This window comes from Arachis hypogaea, chromosome 18 (genome assembly GCF_003086295.3).
Source record: "Arachis hypogaea cultivar Tifrunner chromosome 18, arahy.Tifrunner.gnm2.J5K5, whole genome shotgun sequence".
Classification (NCBI taxonomy): domain Eukaryota; kingdom Viridiplantae; phylum Streptophyta; class Magnoliopsida; order Fabales; family Fabaceae; genus Arachis; species Arachis hypogaea.
In genome coordinates this window covers 50,654,447-50,678,643 of record NC_092053.1, presented here as the reverse complement: position 1 = coordinate 50,678,643, position 24,197 = coordinate 50,654,447, and the positions used below count along the sequence as shown (strand labels likewise).

The 24,197-nt window shown below is 39.1% G+C and overlaps 1 non-coding gene across 1 annotated transcript; it reads left to right on the top strand.

Moving 5' to 3' along the window:
* Positions 1-13,714: 13,714 nt before the first annotated feature.
* Positions 13,715-13,822, top strand: LOC112773346 (small nucleolar RNA R71). Its single transcript, XR_003187901.1, has one exon. It is a non-coding gene; the product is annotated as a small nucleolar RNA R71 (small nucleolar RNA).
* Positions 13,823-24,197: the final 10,375 nt, after the last annotated feature.

Here is a 24,197-nt window from a genome sequence, read left to right as displayed (position 1 = left end):
AAGTTCCAGTTTAAGCTTAAACTGGAGCTTAAACGCCAGAATCATGAAGGCTAAGAAATGCTGAAACTGAAGTTTAACCTCCAGTTTAACCTTAAACTGGAGGTTAAACGCCAGAATGAGAATTCCACTCAGGAAGCATTTCCACGTTTAACCTCCAGTTTAACCTTAAACTGGAGGTTAAACGCCAGAAATGGGAAATGCACCAGGGAGCCATTTCCACGTTTAAGCTCCAGTTTAACCTTAAACTGGAGCTTAAACGTGTTCGACCAAGTTTTCTCCTCCAGGGTTGCTTTCTCCATTTCCACGTTTAAGCTCCAGTTTAACCTTAAACTGGAGCTTAAACGTGTTCAATACCTCCAGGGCTACCTTTCTCAGCTTCCACGTTTAAGCTCCAGTTTAACCTTAAACTGGAGCTTAAACGTGTTCGACCTCCCAGATACCTTTCTCTATTTCCACGTTTAAGCTCCAGTTTAACCTTAAACTGGAGCTTAAACGTGTTCGACCTCCAGGATGGCTTTCTCTATTTCCACGTTTAAGCTCCAGTTTAACCTTAAACTGGAGCTTAAACGTGTTCGACCTCCAGGGCTGCCTTTTCTATCTCCACGTTTAAGCTTCAGTTTAACCTTAAACTGAAGCTTAAACGTGTTCGACTAAGTTACCCTCCAGGGCTGCCTTCTTCCATTTCCACGTTTAAGCTTCAGTTTAACCTTAAACTGAAGCTTAAACGTGCTTCCACAAAAGGCATCACTGGAAGTGTCTGGCGTTTAAGCTGCAGTTTAAGCTTAAACTGCAACTTAAACGCCACTCTTGGAAAAGGTTTCTGGGCCAAAAATATTGCGGTTTAAGTTAGTATTTGAGCACAAACATTAACTTAAACTTACTCTGGTATGAAACCCAATTGAATATCATGGTTTATGGGATTGGGCCTGAAGGATTGATGAGTCTGAAATTTCAATTTATTGAGTCATGTGTCATTATTTGATTATCACTAAGTTGGCTCAATGAATGTTACAGAATTTGGATCAACAGCCTCATCAAGATTATGGATCATAAACCCAAGGCAAAAGGAAAGCAGGGAGAGGCCTCAAAGCCCAAGAAACACAACAGAAGCTCAATATAGAAAGTGTATAAATAGGATAGAATTTAAGTTAGGAAGGACTTTTACCTTTTCATTTTGCTAGTTTTCATATCTTTGTAATTGAATTCAGAGCTATCACTCACTAAACCCCCTTTCATTGGGTTAGGGAGCTCTATTGTAATTCAATGAATCAATAATAGTTTATCTTCTTCTTCAATCTTTTCTCTTGAATTTTGTTAGAAAGCTTCTCGATCTAATTCCATTGGGTAGTTGTCTTGGGAAAGAAACTACCCATAATTGGAATCCTTCGGAACCTTGGGAAAGGAATGGAGGATTCATGCTAGAGAAGCTTTCTCACAGTGAATTGGATTGGGGTTTGGATGGATATTGTGACATGTAATCCTACCAAATTGTGGTTCATGAAACTGTGTGGTGTAATCAGTGATCGAGCATCATCTCTTCTTATGAACATTTAAACCAAGGGATTGGGAATTTGTTTGTTTTTAGAGAGAATTGGTGAGCCAAGGGATTGGGATCCAATCATATAAGATTGCCAAGCAAAATTCAATGAACGCATTGGTTGAGGAAGAGATAAACATGTTTTGATTCGGAGATGTCAATATCTCCTATAACCCAATGAATTCCCATTTCTGATTTCCACTTTCTCTTTACATTCTGCAACTCAATTCATGCAATCACCCCCATTCCCTTTTAATTTCAGCAATTTAGCTTCTGCTCTTTAATTCATGCAATTTAAGATTCCGCCATTTCAATTTCTTGTCATTTACGTTTCCCGCCAATTTTACATTCCGCAATTCTCATCTAAATCTTGATTCCGCTCAACTAGAACACACTTCTAATCCGAATTGCTCACTCAACCAATCCTTGTGGGATTCGACCTCACTCTATTGTGAGTTTTTACTTGACGATAACCGGTGCACTTGCCGGAAGGAATTTTGCCGATCGTGCAATTTCCTAAATCGTGGCATAACAAGTTTATGCGCATCACAAGTGCACTGGGTCGTCCAAGTAATAAAACCTTACGTGAGTAAGGGTCGATCCCACAGAGATTGTTGGTATGAAGCAAGCTATGGTCACCTTGTAAATCTCAGTCAGGCGGATATCAAATAGTTATGGATTTTTCGAAAATAATAATAGATAATCAAAAAATAAAGATATAAATACTTATGTAATTCATTGGTGAGAATTTCAGATAAGCGCATTGAGATGCTTTCGTTCCTCTGAACCTCTGCTTTCCTGCTGTCTTCATCCAATCAGTTTTACTCCTTTCTATGGCAAGCTTTAAGTAAGGGCATCACCGTTGTCAATGGCTACATCCCATCCTCTCTGTGAAAATGGTCCAATGCGCTGTCACTGTATGGCTAATCATCTGGAGGTTCCCGATCATACTGGAATAGGATTTATCATCCTTTTGCGTCTGTCACTACGCCCAGCACTCGCGAGTTTGAAGCTCATCACAGTCATTCAATCCCTGAATCCTACTCAGAATACCACAGACAAGGTTTAGACTTTCCGGATTCTCATGAATGCCGCCATCAATCTAGCTTATACCACGAAGATTCTTATTAAGAGATCCAAGAGATAATCATTCAATCTAAGGTGGAACGGAAGTGGTTGTCAGGCACGTGTTCGTGGGGGGATGATGATGATTGCCATGTTCATCACATTCATATTGAAGTACGAATGAATATCTTAGAAGCGGAATAAGTTGAATTGAATAGAAAAACAGTAGTACTTTGCATTAATTCACGAGGAACAGCAGAGCTCCACACCTTAATCTATGGAGTGTAGAAACTCTACCGTTGAAAAATACATAAGTGAAAGGTTTAGGCATGGCCGAATGGCCAGCCTCCAATGTCTAAGGACTAAACGTTCCAAAGATTAAACATTCCAAATACAATAGTAAAAAGTCCTATTTATACTAAATTAGTTACTAGGGTTTACAGGAGTAAGTAATTGATACATAAATCCACTTCCGGGGCCCACTTGGTGTGTGCTTGGGCTGAGCTTGAAGTTTACACGTGCAGAGGCTTCTTCTGGAGTTGAACGCCAAGTTGTAACGTGTTTTTGGCGTTTAACTCTGGTTCGTGACGTGTTTCTGGCGTTTAACTCCAGACTGCAGCGTAGAACTGGCGTTCAACGCCATTTTGCATCGTCTAAACTCGGCCAAAGTATGGACTATTATATATTGCTGGAAAGCCCTGGATGTCTACTTTCCAACGCAATTGGAAGAGCGCCATTTTGAGTTCGGTAGCTCCAGAATATCCACTTTGACTTCAGGGAGGTCAGAATCCAACAGCATCAGCAGTCCTTCTTCAACCTCTGAATCTGATTTTTGCTCAAGTCCCTCAATTTCAGCCAGAAAATACCTGAAATCACAGAAAAACACACAAACTCATAGTAAAGTCCAGAAATGTGAATTTAACATAAAAACTAATAAAAACATCCCTAAAAGTAACTAGATTGTACTAAAAACATACTAAAAATAATGCCAAAAAGCGTATAAATTATCCGCTCATCACAACACCAAACTTAAATTGTTGCTTGTCCCAAGCAACTGAAAATCAAATAGGATAAAAAGAAGAGAATATACTATAAATTCCAAACCATCAATGAAACATAGCTCCAGTCAGATGAGCGGGACTTGTAGCCTTTTGCCTCTTGAATAGTTTTGGCATCTCACTTTATCCATTGAAGTTCAGAATGATTGGCATCTATAGGAACTCAGAGTTCAGATAGTGTTATTGATTCTCCTAGTTCAATATGTTGATTCTTGAACACAGCTACTTTATGAGTCTTGGCCGTGGCCCTAAGCACTTTGTTTTCCAGTATTACCACCGGATACATAAATGCCACAGACACATAATTGGGTGAATCTTTTCAGATTGTGACTCATCTTTGCTAAAGTCCCCAATTAGAGGTGTCCAGGGTTCTTAAGCACACTCTTCTTTTGTTTTGGACCTTGACTTTAACCGCTCAGTCTCAAGTTTTCGCTTGACACCTTCACGCCACAAGCACATGGTTAGGGATAGCTTGGTTTAGCCGCTTAGGCCAGGATTTTATTCCTTTAGGCCCTCCTATCCACTGATGCTCAAAGCCTTGGGGTCCTTTTTATTTACCCTTGCCTTTTGGTTTTAAGGGTTATTGGCTTTTTGCTCTTGCCTCTTGGTTTTAAGAGCTTTTAGCTTTTTCTGCTTGCTTTTTTTTTTTCTGCGCTTTTGTATTCACTGCTTTTTCTTGCTTCAAGAATCATTTTTATGATTTTTCAGATTATCAAATAACATGTCTCCTTGTCATCATTTTTTCAAGAGCCAACATATTTAACATTCTTAAACATCAAATTCAAAAAACATATGCACTGTTCAAGCATTCATTCATAAAACAAAAAGTATTGTCACCACATCAATATAATTAAACTAAGTTCAAGGATAAATTCAAAACTCATGTACTTCTTGTTCTTTTGAATTAAAACATTTTTCATTTAAGAGAGGTGATGGATTCATATTCACTACTTTAAGGCATAGACACTTAGACATTAATGATCATGTAATAAAGACACAAACATAGATAAACATTTAGCATAAGAAAACAAAAAATAGAAAATTTAAGAGCAAGGAATGAGTCCACCTTAGTGATGGTGGCGTTTTCTTCTTGAGAAACCAATGATGTCCTTGAGCTCTTCTATGTCTCTTCCTTGTCTTTGTTGCTCCTTCCTCATTGCTTTTTGATCTTTTCTAATTTCATGGAGGATGATGGAGTGCTCTTGATGTTCCACCCTTAGTTGCTCCCAATAATTGTGTGGGGGAAAATGTATCCCCTGAGGTATCTCAGGGATCTCTTGATTTGCAGTCAAATGTTCTACCACTGAGCTATAGACCTTTGAGATGAATCTTTCCATCTCCCATGACTCAGAGGTGGAAGCTTTTGTCTTCCCTTTCCTCTTTCTAAAGGTTTCTCTGGCCTTAGGTGCCATCAATGGTTATGGAAAAACAAAAAAGAACTTATGCTTTTACCACACCAAACTTAGAATGTTGCTCACCCTTGAGCAAAAGAAGAAAGAATAGTAGAAGAAGAAGAAGATATGGAGGAGATGGAGGGATGTGTGTATTCGGCTATATGGGTGGGAAAAAGATTTTGAATTTTGAAGGTAGGTGGGGTGTATGGATGTGAGTGGTGAATGGAGAACAAAAGGGATGATTATGAATGGAGAGAGAGGGTGATATAGGATTATGAGGAGGTAAGGTGAGTGGAGGTATGTGGGGATCCTGTGGGGTCCACAGATCCTGAGGTGTCAAAGATTTACATCCCTGCACCAATTAGGCATGTGAAATGCCTTTGCATGCAATTCTGGCGTTTAAACGCCGAACTGATGCTTGTTCTGGGCGTTCAGCGCCCAGATGCAGCATGTTTCTGGCGTTGAACGCCAGCTTCATGCTTGTTTCTGGCGTTCAGCGCCAGCCAGATGCTCCTTACAGGCGTTTGAACGCCAGTGAACTCCTCCTCCAGGGTGTGCTATTTTTTTATTCTATTTTTGATTTTTCTATTTATTTTGTGACTCCACATGATCATGAACCTAATAAAACATGAAAGAACAATAAAATAAAATTAGATAAATAAAAATTGGGTTGCCTCCCAACAAGCGCTTCTTTAATGTCAATAGCTTGACAGTGGGCTCTCATGGAGCCTCACAGATGTTCAGAGCATTGTTGAGACTCCCCAACACCAAATTTAGAGTTTGGATATGGGAGTTCAACACCAAACTTAGAGTTTGGTTGTGGCCTCCCAACACCAAACTTAGAGTTTGACTGTGGGGGCTCTGGTTGACTCTGCAGTGGGAGAAGCTTACTGTGCCTCTTTTCCATGTTTACAGAAGGATGTCCTTGAGTTTTAAACTCAAGGGAGTCCCCATTCAATTGAAGGACTAGTTCACCTCTGTTAACATCAATCACAACTCTTGTTGTGGCTAGGAAGGGTCTTCCAAGGATGATGGATTCATCCTCATCCTTCCCAGTATCCAGGATTATGAAATCAGCAGGGATGTAAAGGTCTTTAACCTTTACTAACATGTCCTCTACTTGTCCATAAGCTATTTTCATGGATTTGTCTTCCATTTCTAATGAGAAATTGGCTTCATGTACCTCAAGGGTTCTTAGTTTCTCCATTACAGAGAGTGGCATGAGGTTTATTCCTGACCCAAGGTCACACAGAGCCTTCTCAAAGGTCATGGTGCCTATGGTACAAGGTATTAAGAACTTTCCAGGATCCTGTTTCTTCTGAGGCAATGTCAGTTGATCCAGTGCATTTATTTCATTGGTGAACAGGGGAGGTTCATCTCCCCTAGTCTCATTACCAAATAAATTGGCATTCAGCTTCATGATTGTACCAACAAACTTGGCAACTTGCTCTTCAGTAACATCTTCATTCTCTTCAGAAGAATACTCATCAGAGCTCATGAATGGCATAAGGAGGTTCAATGGAATCTCTACGGTCTCTAGATGAGTCTCAGATTCCTTTGGTTCCTCAGAGAGAAACTCCTTATTGATCACTGGACGTCCCAGGAGGTCTTCCTCCTTGGGATTCATGTCCTTTTCCTCTCTTGTGGGTTCGGCCATGATGGTAAATTCAATGGCCTTGCACTCTCCTTTTGGATTTTCTTCTGTATTGCTTGGGAGAGTACTGGGAGGGATTTCAGTGATCTTTTTACTCAGCTGGCCCACTTGTGCTTCCAAATTTCTAATGGAGGACCTTGTTTCATTCATGAAACTCACAGTGGCCTTTGATAGATCAGAGAATAAATTTGCTAAGCTAGATGGATTCTGCTCAGAATTCTCGGTCTGTTGCAGAGTGGATGATGGAAAAGGCTTGCTATTATTAAACCTGTTTCTTCCACCATTATTAAAGCCTTGTTGAGGCTTTTGTTGATCCTTTCATGAGAGATTTGGATGATTTCTCCATGAAGGGTTATAGGTGTTTGGTGCACAAAATTGTGATCTCAGGCAACGGCACCAAAAACTCTGTACGCACGTCTTAATAAATCGTTTTTCATTCACAACTTCGATACAACTAACCAGCAAGTGCACTGGGTCGTCCAAGTAATAAAACCTTACGTGAGTAAAGGTCGATCCCACGGAGATTATTGGTATGAAGCAAGCTATGGTCACCTTGTAAATCTCAGTCAGGCGGATATAAAATAGTTATGGAGTTTTCGAAAATAAATAAGAAATAGACAGAAAATAAAGATAGAAATACTTATGTATTTCATTGGTGAGAATTTTAGATAAAGGTATAGAGATGCTTTCGTCCCTCTGAACTTCTGCTTTCCTGCTGTCTTCATCCAATCAATCCTACTCATTTCCATGGCTGGCTTTATGTAAGGACATCACTATTGTCAATGGCTACTTTTCATCCTCTCTGTAAAAATGGTCCAATGCGCTGTCACTGCATGGCTAATCATCTGGAGGCATTACCGTGGTCAATGGCTGCATCCTATCCTCTTGTGAAAATGGTCCAAATGCTCTGTCACAGCACGGCTAATCATCTGAGGTTCTCGATCATACTGGAATAGGATTCACCCTCCTTTTGCGTCTGTCACTACGCCCAGCACTCGCGAGTTTGAAGTTCGTCACAGTCATTTAATCCTAGAATCCTACTCGGAATACCACAGACAAGGTTTCGACTTTCCGGATTCTCATGAATGCCGCCATCAATCTAGCTTATACCACGAAGATTCTGATTAAGAGATCCAAGAGATAATCATCCAATCTAAGATGGAACAGAAGTGGTTGTCAGGCACGCGTTCGTGGGGGAATGATGATGATTGTCACGTTCATCACATTCATGTTGAAGTGCGAATGAATATCTTAGAAGCGGAATAAGTTGAGTTGAATAGAAAAATAGTAGTACTTTGCATTAATTCATGAGGAACAGCAGAGCTCCACACCTTAATCTATGGAGTGTAGAAACTCTACCGTTGAAAATACATAAGTGAAAGGTCCAGGCATGGCCGAATGGCCAGCCCCCAAAACGTGATCACTGGATCAAAAATACAATCCAGGATGTCTAATTCAATAGTAAAAAGTTCTATTTATAATAAACTAGCTACTAGGGTTTATAGAAGTAAGTAATTGATGCATAAATCCACTTCCGGGGCCCACTTGGTGTGTGCTTGGACTGAGCTTTAGCTTTCCACGTGCAGAGGTTTCTTTTGGAGTTGAACGCCAGGTTGTAACGTGTTTCTGGCGTTCAACTCTGGTTTGTGACGTGTTTCTGGCGTTTAACTCCAGACAGCAGCGTAGAACTGGAGTTTAACGCCCTTTTACGTCATCTAAACTCAGCCAAAGTATGGACTATTATATATTGCTGGAAAGCCCTGGATTTCCACTTTCCAACGCAATTGGAAGCGCGCAATTTTGAATTCTGTAGCTCTAGAAAATCCACTTTGAGTGCAGGGAGGTCAGAATCCAACAGCATCAGCAGTCCTTCTTCTACCTCTGAATCTGATTTTTGCTCAAGTCCCTCAATTTCAGCCAGAAAATACCTGAAATCATAGAAAAACACACAAACTCATAGTAAAGTCCAGAAATGTGAATTTAACATAAAAACTAATGAAAACATCCCTAAAAGTAGCTAGATCCTACTAAAAACATACTAAAAACAATGCCAAAAAGCATATAAATTATCCGCTCATCACAACAACAAACTTAAATTGTTGCTTGTCCCCAAGCAACTGAAAATCAAATAGGATAAAAAGAAGAAAATATACTATAAATTCCAAACCATCAATGAAACATAGCTCCAATCAGATGAGCGGGACTTGTAGCTTTTTGCCTCTTGAATAGTTTTAGCATCTCACTTCATCCATAGAAGTTCAGAATGATTGGCATCTATAGGAACTCAGAGTTCAGATAGTGTTATTGATTCTCCTAGTTCAGTATGTTGATTCTTGAACACAGCTACTTTATGAGTCTTGGCCGTGGCCCTAAGCACTTTGTTTTCTAGTATTACCACCGGATACATAAATGCCACAGACACATAATTGGGTGAACCTTTTCAGATTGTGACTCAGCTTTGCTAAAGTCCCCAATTAGAGGTGTCCAGGGTTCTTAAGCACACTCTTCTTTTGCTTTGGACCTTGACTTTAACCGCTCAGTCTCAAGTTTTCACTTGACACCTTCACGCCACAAGCACATGGTTAGGGACAGCTTGGTTTAGCCGCTTAGGCCAGGATTTTATTCTTTTAGGCCCTCCTATCCACTGATGCTCAAAGCCTTGGGATCCTTTTTATTACCCTTGCCTTTTGGTTTTAAGGGCTATTGGCTTTTTGCTCTTGCCTTTTAGTTTTAAGAGCTTTTGGCTTTTTCTGCTTGCTTTTTCTTTTTCTTTTTTTTTTGCTATTTTTCTTTTTCTGCAAGCTATGTATTCACTGCTTTTTCTTGCTTCAAGAATCATTTTTATGATTTTTCAGATTATCAAATAACATGCCTCCTTGTCATCATTCTTTCAAGAGCCAATATATTTAACATTCTTAAACAACAACTTCAAAAGACATATGCACTGTTCAAGCATTCATTCAGAAAACAAGAAGCATTGTCACCACATCAATATAATTAGACTAAGTTCAAGGATAAATTCAAAACTCATGTACTTCTTGTTCTTTTGAATTAAAACAGTTTTCATTTAAGGGAGGTGATGGATTCATAGGACATTCATAACTTTAAGACAAAGTTACTAAATACTAATGATCATGTAATGAGACACAAACATGGACAAGCACTTAACATAAAGAAAACTAAAAACAAATAATGTAAGAACAAGGAATGAGTCCACCTTAGTGATGGTGGCGTTTCCTTCTTGAGGAACCAATGATGTCCTTGAGCTCTTCTATGTCTCTTCCTTGTCTTTGTTGCTCCTCCCTCATTGCTTTTTATCTTCTCTAATTTCATGAAGGATGATGGAGTGCTCTTGATGTTCCACCCTTAATTTTCCCATGTTGGAACTTAATTCTCCTAGGGAGGTGTTGATTTGCTCCCAATAGTTTTGTGGAGAAAATGCATTTGAGGCATCTCTGGGATCTCATGGTGATGAGCTTCATGCGTCTCTTGAGCTCCATGAATGGGCTCTCTTATTTGCTCCATTCTTTTCTTAGTGATGGGCTTCTCTTCCTCAATGGGAATGTCTCCTTCTATGTCAATCCCAGCCGAATTGCATAGATGGCAAATGAGGTGAGGAAAAGCTAACCTTGCCATAGTGGAGGACTTGTCAGCCACCTTGTAGAGTTCTTGAGGTATAATCTCATGAACCTCCACCTCTTTTCCAATCATGATGCTATGGATCATGATGGCCCGGTCTATAGTAACTTCAGACCGGTTGCTAGTGGGAATGATTGAGCGTTGAATGAATTCCAACCATCCTCTAGCTACAGGCTTAAGGTTCAGTCTTCTCAGTTGAACTGGTTTGCCTTTTGAGTCAATCTTCCATTGAGCTCCTTCCACACATATGTCCATGAGGACTTGGTCCAACCTTTGATCAAAGTTGACTCTCCTTGTGTAGGGGCGTGCGTTCTCTTCCATCATTGGCAAGTTGAATGCCAACCTTACATTTTTCGAACTAAAATCTAAGTAATTCCCCCGAACCATGGTGAGATAATTCTTTGGGTTTGGGTTCTTACTTTGATCATGGTTCCTTGTGATCCATGCATTAGCATAGAACTCTTGAACCATTAGAGTTCCGACTTGTTGGATGGGGTTTGTTAGAACTTCCCAACCTCTTCTATGGATCTGATGTTGGATCTCCGGATACTCATTTCTCTTGAGTTTGAAAGGGACCTCGGGGATCACCTTCTTCTTGGCCACAACATCATAGAAGTGGTCTTGATGAGCTTTGGAGATGAATCTTTCCATCTCCCATGACTCGGAGGTGGAAGCTTTTGTCTTCCCTTTCCCTTTTCAAGAGGATTCTCCGGTCTTAGGTGCCATCAATGGTAATGGAAAAACAAAAAGCTTATGCTTTTACCACACCAAACATAGAATTTTGCTCGCCCTCGAGCAAGAGAAGAAAGAATAGATGAAAAAGAAGAAGAAAATATGGAGGAGAGGAGGGAGAGGTGTATTCGGCCAAGAAGGGAAAGAGAGGGTTGTGTTGTGTGAAAATGAAGGAGAATGGAGGGCTATATATAGGGAAGGGAGGGGGGGTAAGGTTCGGCCATAAGGGTGGGTTTTGGGTAGGAAATTGATTTTGAATTTTGAAGGTAGGTGGAGTTTATGAGGTAGGTTTATGGGGAAGAGTGGATGATGTGAGTGGTGAAGTGGTGATAGGGAAGAGAGATTGAGGTGATTGGTGAAGGGTTTTGGGGAAGAGTGTTTATTGGGAAGAGAGGATGAACATTGAGAAGAGGAAAGAGAGTGAGTGGTGGTAGGTGGGGATCCTGTGGGGTCCACAGATGCTGAGTTGATCCTGTGGGGTCCACAGATCCTGAGGTGTCAAGGATTTGCATCCCTGCACCCATTAGGCATGTAAAATGCCTTTGCATGCAATTCTGGCGTTTAAACGCCGAACTGATGGTTGTTCTGGGCGTTCAACGCCCAGATGCAGCATATTTCTGGCGTTGAACGCCAGCCAGATGCTTGTTTCGGGCGTTCAGCGCCAGCTCTTCTTCACTGTGCATTTCTGGCGTCTGAACGCCAGGATGCTGCTTGTTTCTGGCGTTCAACGCCAGAAATATGCTCTGTTCTGGCATTGAACGCCAGACAGATGCTCCTTACTGGCGTTTAAACGCCAGTGAGATCCTCCTCCAGGGTGTGATTTTTCTTCTGCTGTTTTTGATTCCGTTTTCAATTTTTATATTTATTTTGTGACTCCACATGATCATGAACCTAATAAAACATGAAATAACAATAAAAATAAATTAAAATTAGATAAATAAAAATTGGGTTGCCTCCCAACAAGCGCTTCTTTAATGTCAATAGCTTGACAATGGGCTCTCATGGAGCCTCACAGATGTTCAGAGCATTGTTGAGACTCCCCAACACCAAACTTAGAGTTTGACTGTGGGGGCTCTGGTTGACTCTGTTTTGAAAGAAGCTTACTGTGCCTCTTTTCCATGTTTACAGAAGGATGTCCTTGAGTTTTAAACTCAAGGGAGTCCTCATTCAATTGAAGGACTAATTCGCCTCTGTCAACATCAATCACAGCTCTTGCTGTGGCTAGGAAGGGTCTTTCAAGGATGATGGATTCATCCTCATCCTTCCCAGTATCTAGGACTATGAAATCAGCAGGGATGTAAAGGCCTTCAACCTTTACTAACACGTCCTCTACTTGTCCATAAGCCTGTTTTCTTGAATTGTCTGCCATCTCTAATGAGATTTTAGCAGCTTGCACCCCAAAGATTCTCAGTTTCTCTATTACAGAGAGGGGCATGAGGTTTATCCCTGAACCAAGGTCACATAGAGCCTTTTCAAAGATCATGGTGCCTATGGTACAAGGTATTAGGAACTTTCTAGGATCCTGTTTCTTCTGGGGCAATGTCAGTTGATCCAGATCACTTAGTTCATTGGTGAACAAGGGAGGTTCATCTTCCCAAGTCTCAATACCAAATAATTTGGCATTCAGCTTCATGATTGCACCAAGGTACTTGGTAACTTGCTCCTTAGTAACATCCTCATTCTCTTCAGAAGAGGAATACTCATCAGAGCTCATGAATGGCATAAGGAGGTTTAATAGAATCTCTATGGTCTCTAGTTGAGTCTCAGATTCCTTTGGTTCCTCAGAGGGAAACTCCTTATTGATCACTGGATGCCCCAGGAGGTCTTCCTCCTTGGGATTCACGTCCTCCCCTTCTTCCTTGGATTCGGCCATGATGGTCATTTCAATGGCCTTGCACTCTCCTTTTGGATTTTCTTCTGTATTGCTTGGGAGAGTACTAGGAGGGATTTCAGTGACTCTTTTACTCAGCTGGCCCACTTGTGCTTCCAAATTTCTAATGGAGGACCTTGTTTCATTCATGAAACTCATAGTGGCCTTAGATAGATCAGAGACTAAGTTTGCTAAATTAGAAGTATTTTGTTCAGAATTCTCTGTCTGTTGCTAAGTGGATGATGGAAAAGGCTTGCTATTGCTAAACCTGTTTCTTCCACCATTATTAAAGCCTTGTTGAGGCATTTGTTGATCCTTCCATGAGATATTTGGGTGATTTCTCCATGAGGGATTATAGGTGTTTCCATATGGTTCACCCATGTAATTCACCTCTGCTATTGCAGGGTTTTCAGGATCATAGGCCTCTTCTTCAGAAGGCGCCTCTTGAGTACTGTTGGATGCAGCGTGCATTCCATTCAGACTCTGAAAAAATCATATTGACTTGCTGAGTCAATATTTTGTTATGAGCCAATATGGCATTCAGAGTATCAATTTCAAGAACTCCCTTCTTCTGAGGCGTCCCATTGCTCACAGGATTCCTCTCAGAAGTGTACATGAACTGGTTATAGCAACCATGTCAATGAGTTCTTGAGCTTCTGCAGGCGTTTTCTTTAGGTGAATGGATCCACCTGCAGAAGTATCCAATGACATCTTAGCTAATTCAGACAGACCATCATAGAATATATCCAGGATGGTCCATTCTGAAAGCATGTCAGAAGGACACTTTTTGGTTAGTTGCTTGTATCTCTCCCAAGCTTCATAGAGGGATTCACCTTCTTTCTGTTTGAAGGTTTGAACATCCACTCTAAGCTTTCTAAGCTTTTGAGGAGGAAATAACTTGGCTAAGAAACCCGTGACCAGCTTATCCCAAGAGTTCAGGCTATCTTTGGGTTGAGAGTCCAACCACATTCTAGCTCTGTCTCTTACAGCAAAAGGGAAAAGCATGAGCCTGTAGACTTCAGGATCTACTCTATTAGTCTTAACAGTATCACAAATCTACAAAAATTCAGTTAAGAACTGAAAAGGATCTTCAGATGGAAGTCCATGGAACTTGCAGTTCTGCTGCATCAAAGAAACTAATTGAGGTTTCAGCTCAAAATTGTTTGCTCCAATGGTGGGGATGGAGATGCTTCTTCCATGTAAATTGGAATTAGGTGCAGTAAAGTCACCAAGCATCCTCCTTGCATTATTATTATTTTCGGCTGCCATCTCCTCTTCCTGTTCGAAAATTTCTGAAAGGTGCTTGCTGGATTGTTGTAATTTAGCTTCTCTTAGTTTCCTCTTCAGAGTCCTTTCAGGTTCTAGATCTTCTTCAACAAGAATGTTCTTGTCCTTGCTCCTGCTCATATGAAAAAGAGGGAACAGAAAAATAATAATAATAGGGATCCTTTTTGCCCAGGTATAGAGGTTCCCTTATGTAAGTAGAAGAAGAAAAGAAGAAGAGAAAATCTGAACTCAGAGAGAGAGAGGGGGTTCGGATTTTTGGTGAGTGAGGAAGAGATGTTAGTAAATAAATAAATAAATAAATAGAAGAGGATGAGAGGGGGAGGTTTTCGAAAATAATTTTTGAAAAAGATTTAGTGATTTTCGAAAATTAGAGAGAGAGTTAGTTAGGTAGTTTTGAAAAAGATAAGAAACAAACAAAAAGTTAGTTAGTTAATTGAAACAAATTTTGAAAATCAATTTTGAAAAGATAAGAAGATAAAAAGTTAGAAAAGATATTTTAAAATCAAATTTTTGAAAAAGATATGATTTTGAAAAAGATAAGATAAAAAGATATTTTTGAAAAGATATGATTGAAATTAGTTTTGAAAAAGATTTGATTTTTAAAATCACAATTAATGACTTGATTCACAAAAAATCACAAAATATGATTCTAGAACTTAAAGTTTGAATCTTTCTTAACAAGTAACAAACTTGAAATTTTTGAATCAAAACATTAATTGATGATGTTATTTTTGAAAATTATGTGATAAAGATAAGAAAAAGATTTTTGAAAAAGATTTTTAAAATTTTCGAAAATGACTAAGAAAAATGAAAAAGATTTGATTTTTGAAAAAGATTTTGAAAAAGATAAGATTTTTAAATTGAAAATTTGATTTGACTCATAAGAAATAAGTAGATTTTAAAAATTTTTGAAAAAGTCAATTCAAATTTTCGAAATTTATGAGTGAAAAAGTGAAAGATATTTTTTTTTATTTTTTTGAATTTTTATGATGAGAGAGAAAAACATGAAAATGATGCAATGCATGAAAATTTTTAGATCAAAACAATGAATGCATGCAAGAATGCTATGAATGTCAAGATGAACACCAAGAACACTTTGAAGATCATGATGAACATCAAGAACATATTTTTGAAAATTTTTGTATGCAAAGAAAACATGCAAGACACCAAACTTAGAAATCTTTCATGTTCAGACACTATGAATGCAAAAATGCACATGAAAAACAAGAAAAGACACAAAACAAGAAAACATCAAGATCAAACAAGAAGACTTACCAAGAACAACTTGAAGATCATGAAGAACACTATGAATGCATGAATTTTCGAAAAATGCATACAATTTTTAGAAAAAATGCAATTGACACCAAACTTGAAATTGACTCAAGACTCAAACAAGAAACACAAAATATTTTTGATTTTTTTTATGATTTTCTGATTTTTTTTTTTTGTATTTTTATCTTATATTTTTCGGAAATTAGTGTGAAAAAGAAAAATAAGGATTCCAAAATGTTTAATATGAATTCCAGGAATCTTGCACTCTTATTCTAAAGCTCCAATCTGAGGGTTAGACATGGCTTAATAGCCAGTCAAGCTTTAGCATGTAAATCTTTTGGATCTGGAACAGCAGCAGGTGGATTAGCAACAACTAGCTTGCTCTTGATAATGTTGGGTTGAAAGCCCCAGTCCAAATGAATTTAGACATGGCTTTACAGCCAGTCAAACTTCAACATGCTTCATGAAACACTAGAATTCATTCTTAAAAATTTTAGAATAATTTTCGAAAACAGATGAGAAATTTTTGAAGATTTTTTTTTGAAAACTTTTTTTTTTGAAAATAAGAAGAAAATTACCCAATCTAAGCAACAAGATGAACCGTCAGTTGTCCAAACTCGAACAATCCCCGGCAATGGCGCCAAAAACTTGGTGCACGAAATTGTGATCTCAGGCAACGGTGCCAAAAACTCTGTACGCACGTCTTAATAAATCATTTTTCATTCACAACTTCGATACAACTAACCAGCAAGTGCACTGGGTCGTCCAAGTAATAAAACCTTACGTGAGTAAGGGTCGATCCCACGGAGATTGTTGGTATGAAGCAAGCTATGGTCACCTTGTAAATCTCAGTCAGGCGGATATAAAATAGTTATGGAGTTTTCGAAAATAAATAAGAAATAGACAGAAAATAAAGATAGAAATACTTATGTATATCATTGGTGAGAATTTCAGATATAGGTATAAAGATGCTTTTGTCCCTCTGAACTTCTGCTTTCCTGCTGTCTTCATCCAATCAATCATACTCATTTCCATGGCTGGCTTTATGTAAGGACATCACCATTGTCAATGGCTACTTTTCATCCTCTCTGTGAAAATGGTCTAATGCGCTGTCACTGCATGGCTAATCATCTGGAGGCATCACCATGGTCAATGGTTGTATCCTATCCTCTTGTGAAAATGGTCCAAATGCTCTATCACAGCACGGCTATTCATCTGAGGTTCTCGATCATACTAGAATAGTATTCACCCTCTTTTTGCGTCTGTCACTACGCCCTGCACTCGCGAGTTTAAAGTTCGTCACAGTCATTCAATCCCAGAATCCTACTCGGAATACCACAGACAAGGTTTAGACTTTCCGGATTCTCATGAATGCCCCCATCAATCTAGCTTATACCACGAAGATTCTGATTAAGAGATCCAAGAGATAATCATCCAATCTAAGATGGAACGGAAGTGGTTGTCAGGCACGCGTTCATGGGGGAATGATGATGATTGTCACGTTCATCACATTCATGTTGAAGTGCGAATGAATATCTTAGAAGCGGAATAAGTTGAGTTGAATAGAAAAACAGTAGTACTTTGCATTAATTCATGAGGAACAACAGAGCTCCACACCTTAATCTATGGAGTGTAGAAACTCTACCGTTGAAAATACATAAGTAAAAGGTCCAGGCATGGCCGAATGGCCAGCCCCCAAAACGTGATCACAGGATCAAAAATACAATCCAGGATGTCTAATACAATAGTAAAAAGTTCTATTTATAATAAACTAGCTACTAGGGTTTACAGAAGTAAGTAATTGATGCATAAATCCACTTCCGGGGCCCACTTGGTGTGTGCTTGGGCTGAGCTTTAGCTTTCCACGTGCAGAGGATTCTTTTGGAGTTGAACGCCAGGTTGTAACGTGTTTCTGGCGTTCAACTCTGGTTTGTGACGTGTTTCTGGCGTTTAACTCTAGACAGCAGCGTAGAACTGGAGTTCAACGCCCTTTTACGTCATCTAAACTTGGCCAAAGTATGGACTATTATATATTGCTGGAAAGCCCTGGATGTCTACTTTCCAACGCAATTGGAAGCGCGCCATGTTGAGTTTTGTAGCTCCAGGAAATCCACTTTGAGTGCAGGGAGATCAGAATCCAACAGCATTAGCAGTCCTTGATGAGAGAACTTTTGCGTGGTCTAGAAATTCGCGGATAAATCCTCGTTGCAAGTATAGTTTCTAAACCTTCAAAAGTCCTTTCATACAAATGTTTTGGGTGTCACAAGTAACAAACCCCTTTAGAAATTGTTAACCGAGTATTCAAACCTCGGGTCGTCTTCTCAAGGAACTGCGAGGAAGTATGTTCTTATTATTGGCTATAAAGGTTGTAAGCGGGGTTTAAAAGATGAGAAGCAAGTAATTTGAATGACAGGTAAAATAAATGGCAATTAAAATAAATAGATACTGTAAAGCAGACTTTTGGCGAGGTAAGAGAAGTTGGAGGTCCAACGTAGTTATCTCTCTCAACTATGATGAAAGTTGAATCTAAACTCCCCTTGGTCAACCTTTACTAGGGCAAAGGAAAGTCAAGGGACTAATTAAATTGACCTTTGAATCGTATTTATTTCCTAAGAAAAGGTTGAGATTACTTAAGTTCAGCTCAATTAGCAAGATAACGATTATCAATTATGTTGAGTTTAATAACTGTTGAGTTACTGAATTCTTAACCAGGACCAAAAGGAGAAAAAGTAAAATTACTGGAATAATAAAAATGTCCTTATATCAAAGAGAAGAATCATAAATTGAAAATACCTCAATTATCATTAATTCAAATAACAGTCTGCAATATGGAAGAATTCATAGATCCAATGATTAAGGTAAATAGCCAACTCAGATACTGGAATAAATAAATAAAGTGAACGGGAAGTTTAAAACAAAGAAATATAAAACCTGGATTGAGAGTCACTCTTAAAACAAGAAGAAATCCTAAATCCTACGAGAGAGAGAGAGAAGATCTCCCTCTCAACTAAATCTAAATCATTGAAAAAAATAAAATATGCGAGCTCTCTTTGAATGGGTGCATTCCCACACTTTATAACCTCTGGTCTATGCTGTCTGTACTTGGATCTGAGCCAAAAAGAGCTTCAAAATTCGCTAGGGGCGTATTCTGTAAATTCTGATACGTGGCCTTTGTCACGCGTCCGCGTGGGTCACGCGGTCGCGTCATTCGGAGCTTTTCCTTGCCACGCAATCGTGTCAGTCATGCGACCGCATCATGTGCGTTCTGCTTAAGGCGCGCGGTCGCGTTAGTCATGCGGCCGCGTCGCTGCTAATTCGTGCTTGGCATGCGATCGCGTCGTCCATGCGATTGCGTGAATACCAGTTTCCTTCAAAGCTCCGTTTTGCTTTCTCCTTCCATTTTTGTATGTTTCCTTTTCCATCCTTTAAGTCATTCTGCCTTAGAAAATCTGAAACTACTCAACACACTAATCACGGCATCGAATGGAAATAAAGGTAATTAAAATAATTAATTTTTAGAGCTTAGGAAACATGTTTTTCACAATATGACATAATAAGGAAGGGAAAGTAAAACCATGCAATTAATGTGAATAAGTAGGTGAAGGATTGTATAAATCACTCAAATTAAGCACAAAAGAACTCATGAAATATGGGTTTATCAACCTCCCCACACTTAAACACTAGCATGTCCTCATGCTAAATCCAAGGTAAATAATTAAAGTTAAAGTGATGGAATGTCATGTAATGCAACCTAATTTAAATGCAACTACCTAAATGAATGATGCATCATGCAACTCTAAATTATTCGCTTATATATAAAGCTTATATGTAGTCAAGTTAATTCACATTCTCAAGGAGTCATGTATATATATATAGTCAACCCTTAAATAATAAAGCATTTTAGCAAATGAGATGGGAAAGAAAATATTGTACAAACTTGCAAAACAATTAGTAAATATAAGCACAGATATATGTTGATGAGTTATAGAACCCTCACTGGATTTTGTGTTTACTCTCTAGTCACTCAGTGTTTATTGGGTTTATTCACTCTATTTTTCTTTTTATTCTTGCTTTCTATAGCTTTGTTCTTCATCTAACCAATCAACAATTATAGAATATAGTCATACCAAAAAGTCATGAGGTCTTTAATTGAGGTTGTAATGGGGTCAAGGTAAAGGTGAGGATTTATGTATAGGGTTAAGTGAGCTAATAAGTGAATCCTTAATTAGACTAGGATTTCACCTAACATACATTTTTTGCAAGATAAAACTTCTTTACCTATTCTCCCATATTATCCCACTTATTGTTACAAGCTCATGTTTCACTTTTTATTTTTATCCCATGTGCATTGTTTTTATTTTGCATTGGGGAATTTCTTTTGTATCCCCTTTTATTTAAATGCTGAAAAATAACTCTCTCTCTCTCTTTTTTTTTTTTAATGCACATGGTAATTGAATCACTTAGATTTTCTCATGAGCATGCTTCCCAAATTTTATTTTATTCCTTTTAACTTTTCTACCTTTTGTTTCTATTATCCATGTTCCCAAAAGGTTTCCCACATTTAACTCTATTCATAATTTTCTATCTTAAGCTAACCAAGGATTCACTTGGGATTTTCTTTTGTTTTTCTGCTTAAGGCTAGTAATTTGGCTAAATAGAATAAAGGGGTTTTAAAAGGCTAAAGGGGGCTAACAAGGGTGATGTAAAAGGTAGCTAATTTGGGGCAAGTGAGCTGAAATCAAATGATGGCCTCAATCATTCTCTTGGTATGTATCTACATTTTATATTCTATAATTGGACATATAGATTAAAGCAAAGTGAAGAACATCAGAATAAAAAGAAATGAAACACACAGAAATGAAATTATAGTTTGAATGCAACCATACAATTAAGCTCAAGACTCACAGGCTGTATGTTCTCTAACTCAAGCATCATATATCATTTATATATTGTATGCAAGTTTAGTTAAAAATTCCCATTATTCTCATAAAAAAATTATTTAGGGTGGCTTTAAAGTTTTAATGTTCCTCCTTGATGAAATGTTGTCAGCTTAACTACATCATGTAATGCTATATATAAGGCTTGTGGATTTAAATCTGTTATGTTCAATTTCCTAGCTTACTTCCTTTTTATATTTTTCAATTTAAACTATACTATCTTATGCTAAAAAGGGTAAACTATACTAATTAATCCACTAATAAATAAGAATTGCAAACTAAACTAATAACTAAGATAAACTAAATGGCTAAAATATGAACTAAAGATGCAAAATGCAGAAAATAGAGTAAAAATACATAAAAGCAATGTATAAGTACTCAGAAAATAACAGTAAAAAGAAAAATACAGAAAAATATCCAAAATAAAATAAAAGAAAAAGTATGTAGTGGTTCACCAAAATAAACGCCAGAGATGGCGACCTCCCCACACTTAAAAGGAAGCATCGTCCCCGATGCTCAATCAAGCCGGGTGTGAAGGAGTGTCATCACTGGGAGGGATGGTAGCTAGAGTCTCAGTGGTGGTGGTGGGCTGAGGGTCTGGCTGCTGTGAAGGAGGTGCTGACTGGATCGGGATCTCAAGATCCGCAGCCTCAATCTGATGTGGGACCGCTGCCTGTGGTGCGGCTGGTGCTGCCTCCTGGGGATGGGTCTCTACCTCGGGCGTATCCGCCTCCTCCTCAGATGCCTCGGACGGTGTGTCGGGCTCGGAGGGGATGTCACCGGATCGTATCATCAGCTTTAGGTGCTCATAGCGCCGCTTGTTGCGACGCTCCATCTGGTCAAGTCGTCGGAACAAGCGGTGCACCAGATGATAGACGGGCTCTGTGGCAGGTGGAGGTGCAGTGGTGGTAGCAGGGGTAGGTGGTGCAGCAGTGGAGGAAGAGGGTCCAGCAGACGGTGGGGCTGACTCATCAGTAGCAGTGAATGGTGGTGGTCTGTGGCCCAAGGCTAAGAAGTTCCGGCTGTGCGGGAAAGGGGATAGGGTCTTAGGGTTAGGGATAGAGGAAGGGAGGGGGGTTGCGGGTGGGTGGCGGAGAGGGCGGCGCGGCTGGATGGCCGGCGGTGGTGGGCGGTGGTCGCGGAGGGCAGTGGTGGAGAGGGGAGGTGATGCGGGTGGAAACTTGTCTCTCAACAAATCTCCCTTCGGCAAGTGTACCGAATTGTCGTCAAGTGAAACTCACAATAGAGTGAGGTCGAATCCCACAGAGATTAACAGATTAAGCAATCAATGGTTAATTGATTATCCTAGTTAGACGAATCATAATGGAGTGATAAGTAACAAGGAAATGTAAATTGACAGAAAAGTAAAGAAAGCAATAAAGTGCAGAGAAGTAAAATGACAAGAAAAGTAAATGTAAGAACTAAAAATAAAATGAACATTGGGATCAAGAGATATTGCAACCCTCCGGATCATGTTCATTCTCATCTCTTCCTCAATCAATGCACTCATTGATCTCCTTGGCAATCTTAAGTGATTGAATTATAATTTCTTGTAATTCAATCTCTCAAATCTTGATCAATAGCCAATTCCTTGGTCAATTGCTCATGAGAAGAGATAAAGTATGGTCACTGATTATACCACATGCATTTCCCAAATCAAGTGTTGAGAGGATTATAGTCACATATCCATCCAAACCCAATTTGGTCCAGCAAGAGAAAGCATTTCTAGCTTGATCTCTTCATTCTTCTTTCAAGGTTCAGAAGAGATCCAAGTATTAATAGCTTCTTTTCCAAGATAACTACCCAATTGGATGAAGACCGAAAGCTTTCAAGTAAAATCAAGAGAAAAGAAAGAAGAAGAAGAATAAGAACTACAATTGATCCATTGAATCACAATAGAGCTCTCTAACCCTAATGTAAAGAGTTAGTTGATCATTGCTCTACAAAAATAGAAAAGAAAGAAAGTGCAGAAAAGTAAAGATGAAGATAAAAACTGAAAATAAAACTTCCAAATTCATAAATGAAAAGTACAAAGAAAGAAAAGGAAAAGTGTGTGAGGGAAGGGAGTCCGAAGACCCCTCTTCAATCCCCTAATTCCCCAATTCTCAGAATTTCCAGCCTCCCTTGAATGTAAAAACTAAGGCCTTTATATAGGCTCTCCTAAATTACAAAAATGAAATTAAAATCAAATTACAATAAAATTAAAATTCCTATTCTAGATGCTTCTTGTGGCCTTGATTGGTTGACACTTGTGGGCTTGCTTTCTTGAGCTTTGAAGTGGACTTGAGAGAGAAGTGAGTTAAGTTGAGGTCCAGGGGCTAAAGTTAGTGCTAAAGTTAGCCACACTAACACTACAAGTGTGGCGTTAGTGCTAAAGTTATTGTGGCTAACGTTGCACTTGCTGCCCAGTTGGTGTTTTTGGGGCTTAAAAGATGCCTCTTGTTTGTGCTCAAATTTCATACCCACTATAGAGTATTATATATCGTTGCAAAGCTCTGATTGTCAGCTTTCTAACGCAATTGAAATCATCTCAATTGGACCTCGGTAGCTCAAGTTATGCTCCTTTGAAGTGGACATGGTCGCTGGCATATATGCCAACGTTACTGGAAATGTTGATTGCCAATAACGCTAGCGATCAGGGCTTCATTATTTCCAGTTTCTGAAGCTCAAACTTAGTTTCCACCCCATACTATTATATATTGTTGGAAATCTCTAGATGTCTACTTTCCAATGCCTTTGGAAGCGCATCATTTGGAGCTCTACAACTCGAGTTACACTTCTTGGAAGGTGAAGAGGTCAGTTGGCCTTAATACAGGTTGACACCATGTTCATCATTGCACTTTCGGGGCAGGTTTTCTCCCTCAAATTTAGTGTCAACCATATAGTGCCATATATGCTTGGAAAGCTCTGGAATTCTAATTTCCAATGCCACTGGAATCACCTCATTTGGAGCTTTGTGGCTCATGTTATGCATGTTTGAAGAAGGCATGGTCAGGCTGCCAGGTGCCACGTTAACTAAGTTAACGTGGGAGTTAACGTGGCTCATAGTGGCTTGTGTTGGCAACGTTAGTGACAATGTTTGGTGTCACTAACGTTGTCGACAACTTCTCTTCTTCATGTTAACTTCCACGTTAACTAGGTTAACGTGGGAGTTAACGTGGCTTCTTGGTGATAGTGTGTGTTCATCCCAACGTTAGTGACAATGTTTGGTGTCACTAACGTTGTCGACCACCTAGTTTCTTCACGTTAGCTTCCACGTTAACTAGGTTAACGTGGCTTCTTGTGACTTGGCCAACGTTAGTGAGAAAGTTGAATGACACTAACGTTGGCTTCCCCTTTTCTTCTTAACGTTAGAGGCCACGTTAACTAAGTTAACGTGGCAACTAACGTGGCCACTTATGAGCTTGGTCCAACGTTAGTGATAATGTTAAGTGTCACTAACGTTGGCTCCATTTTCTTTCTTCAAAGTTAATGCCACTAACTTTTCTTACTAACGTTGTGGCTTTCCTTCCTTCCACGTTAGTGCCCACGTTAGTGTAACTAACGTAGCCACTATCGTGGCTCTTCTCTTCTTCTTTTGGCCTGAAATCAATCAAACAAAGTGCATCAAAGTCTTGCTCTTAATCATGGGATCATGCATCATCCAATTTATCATATAATTCATGCAAAATTCTCATGAAATCATGTAAAGTGCACAATGTATGCTTGAATCAAGATGTAAGTGAATATCTACCCAAAACTAGCTTATTTCC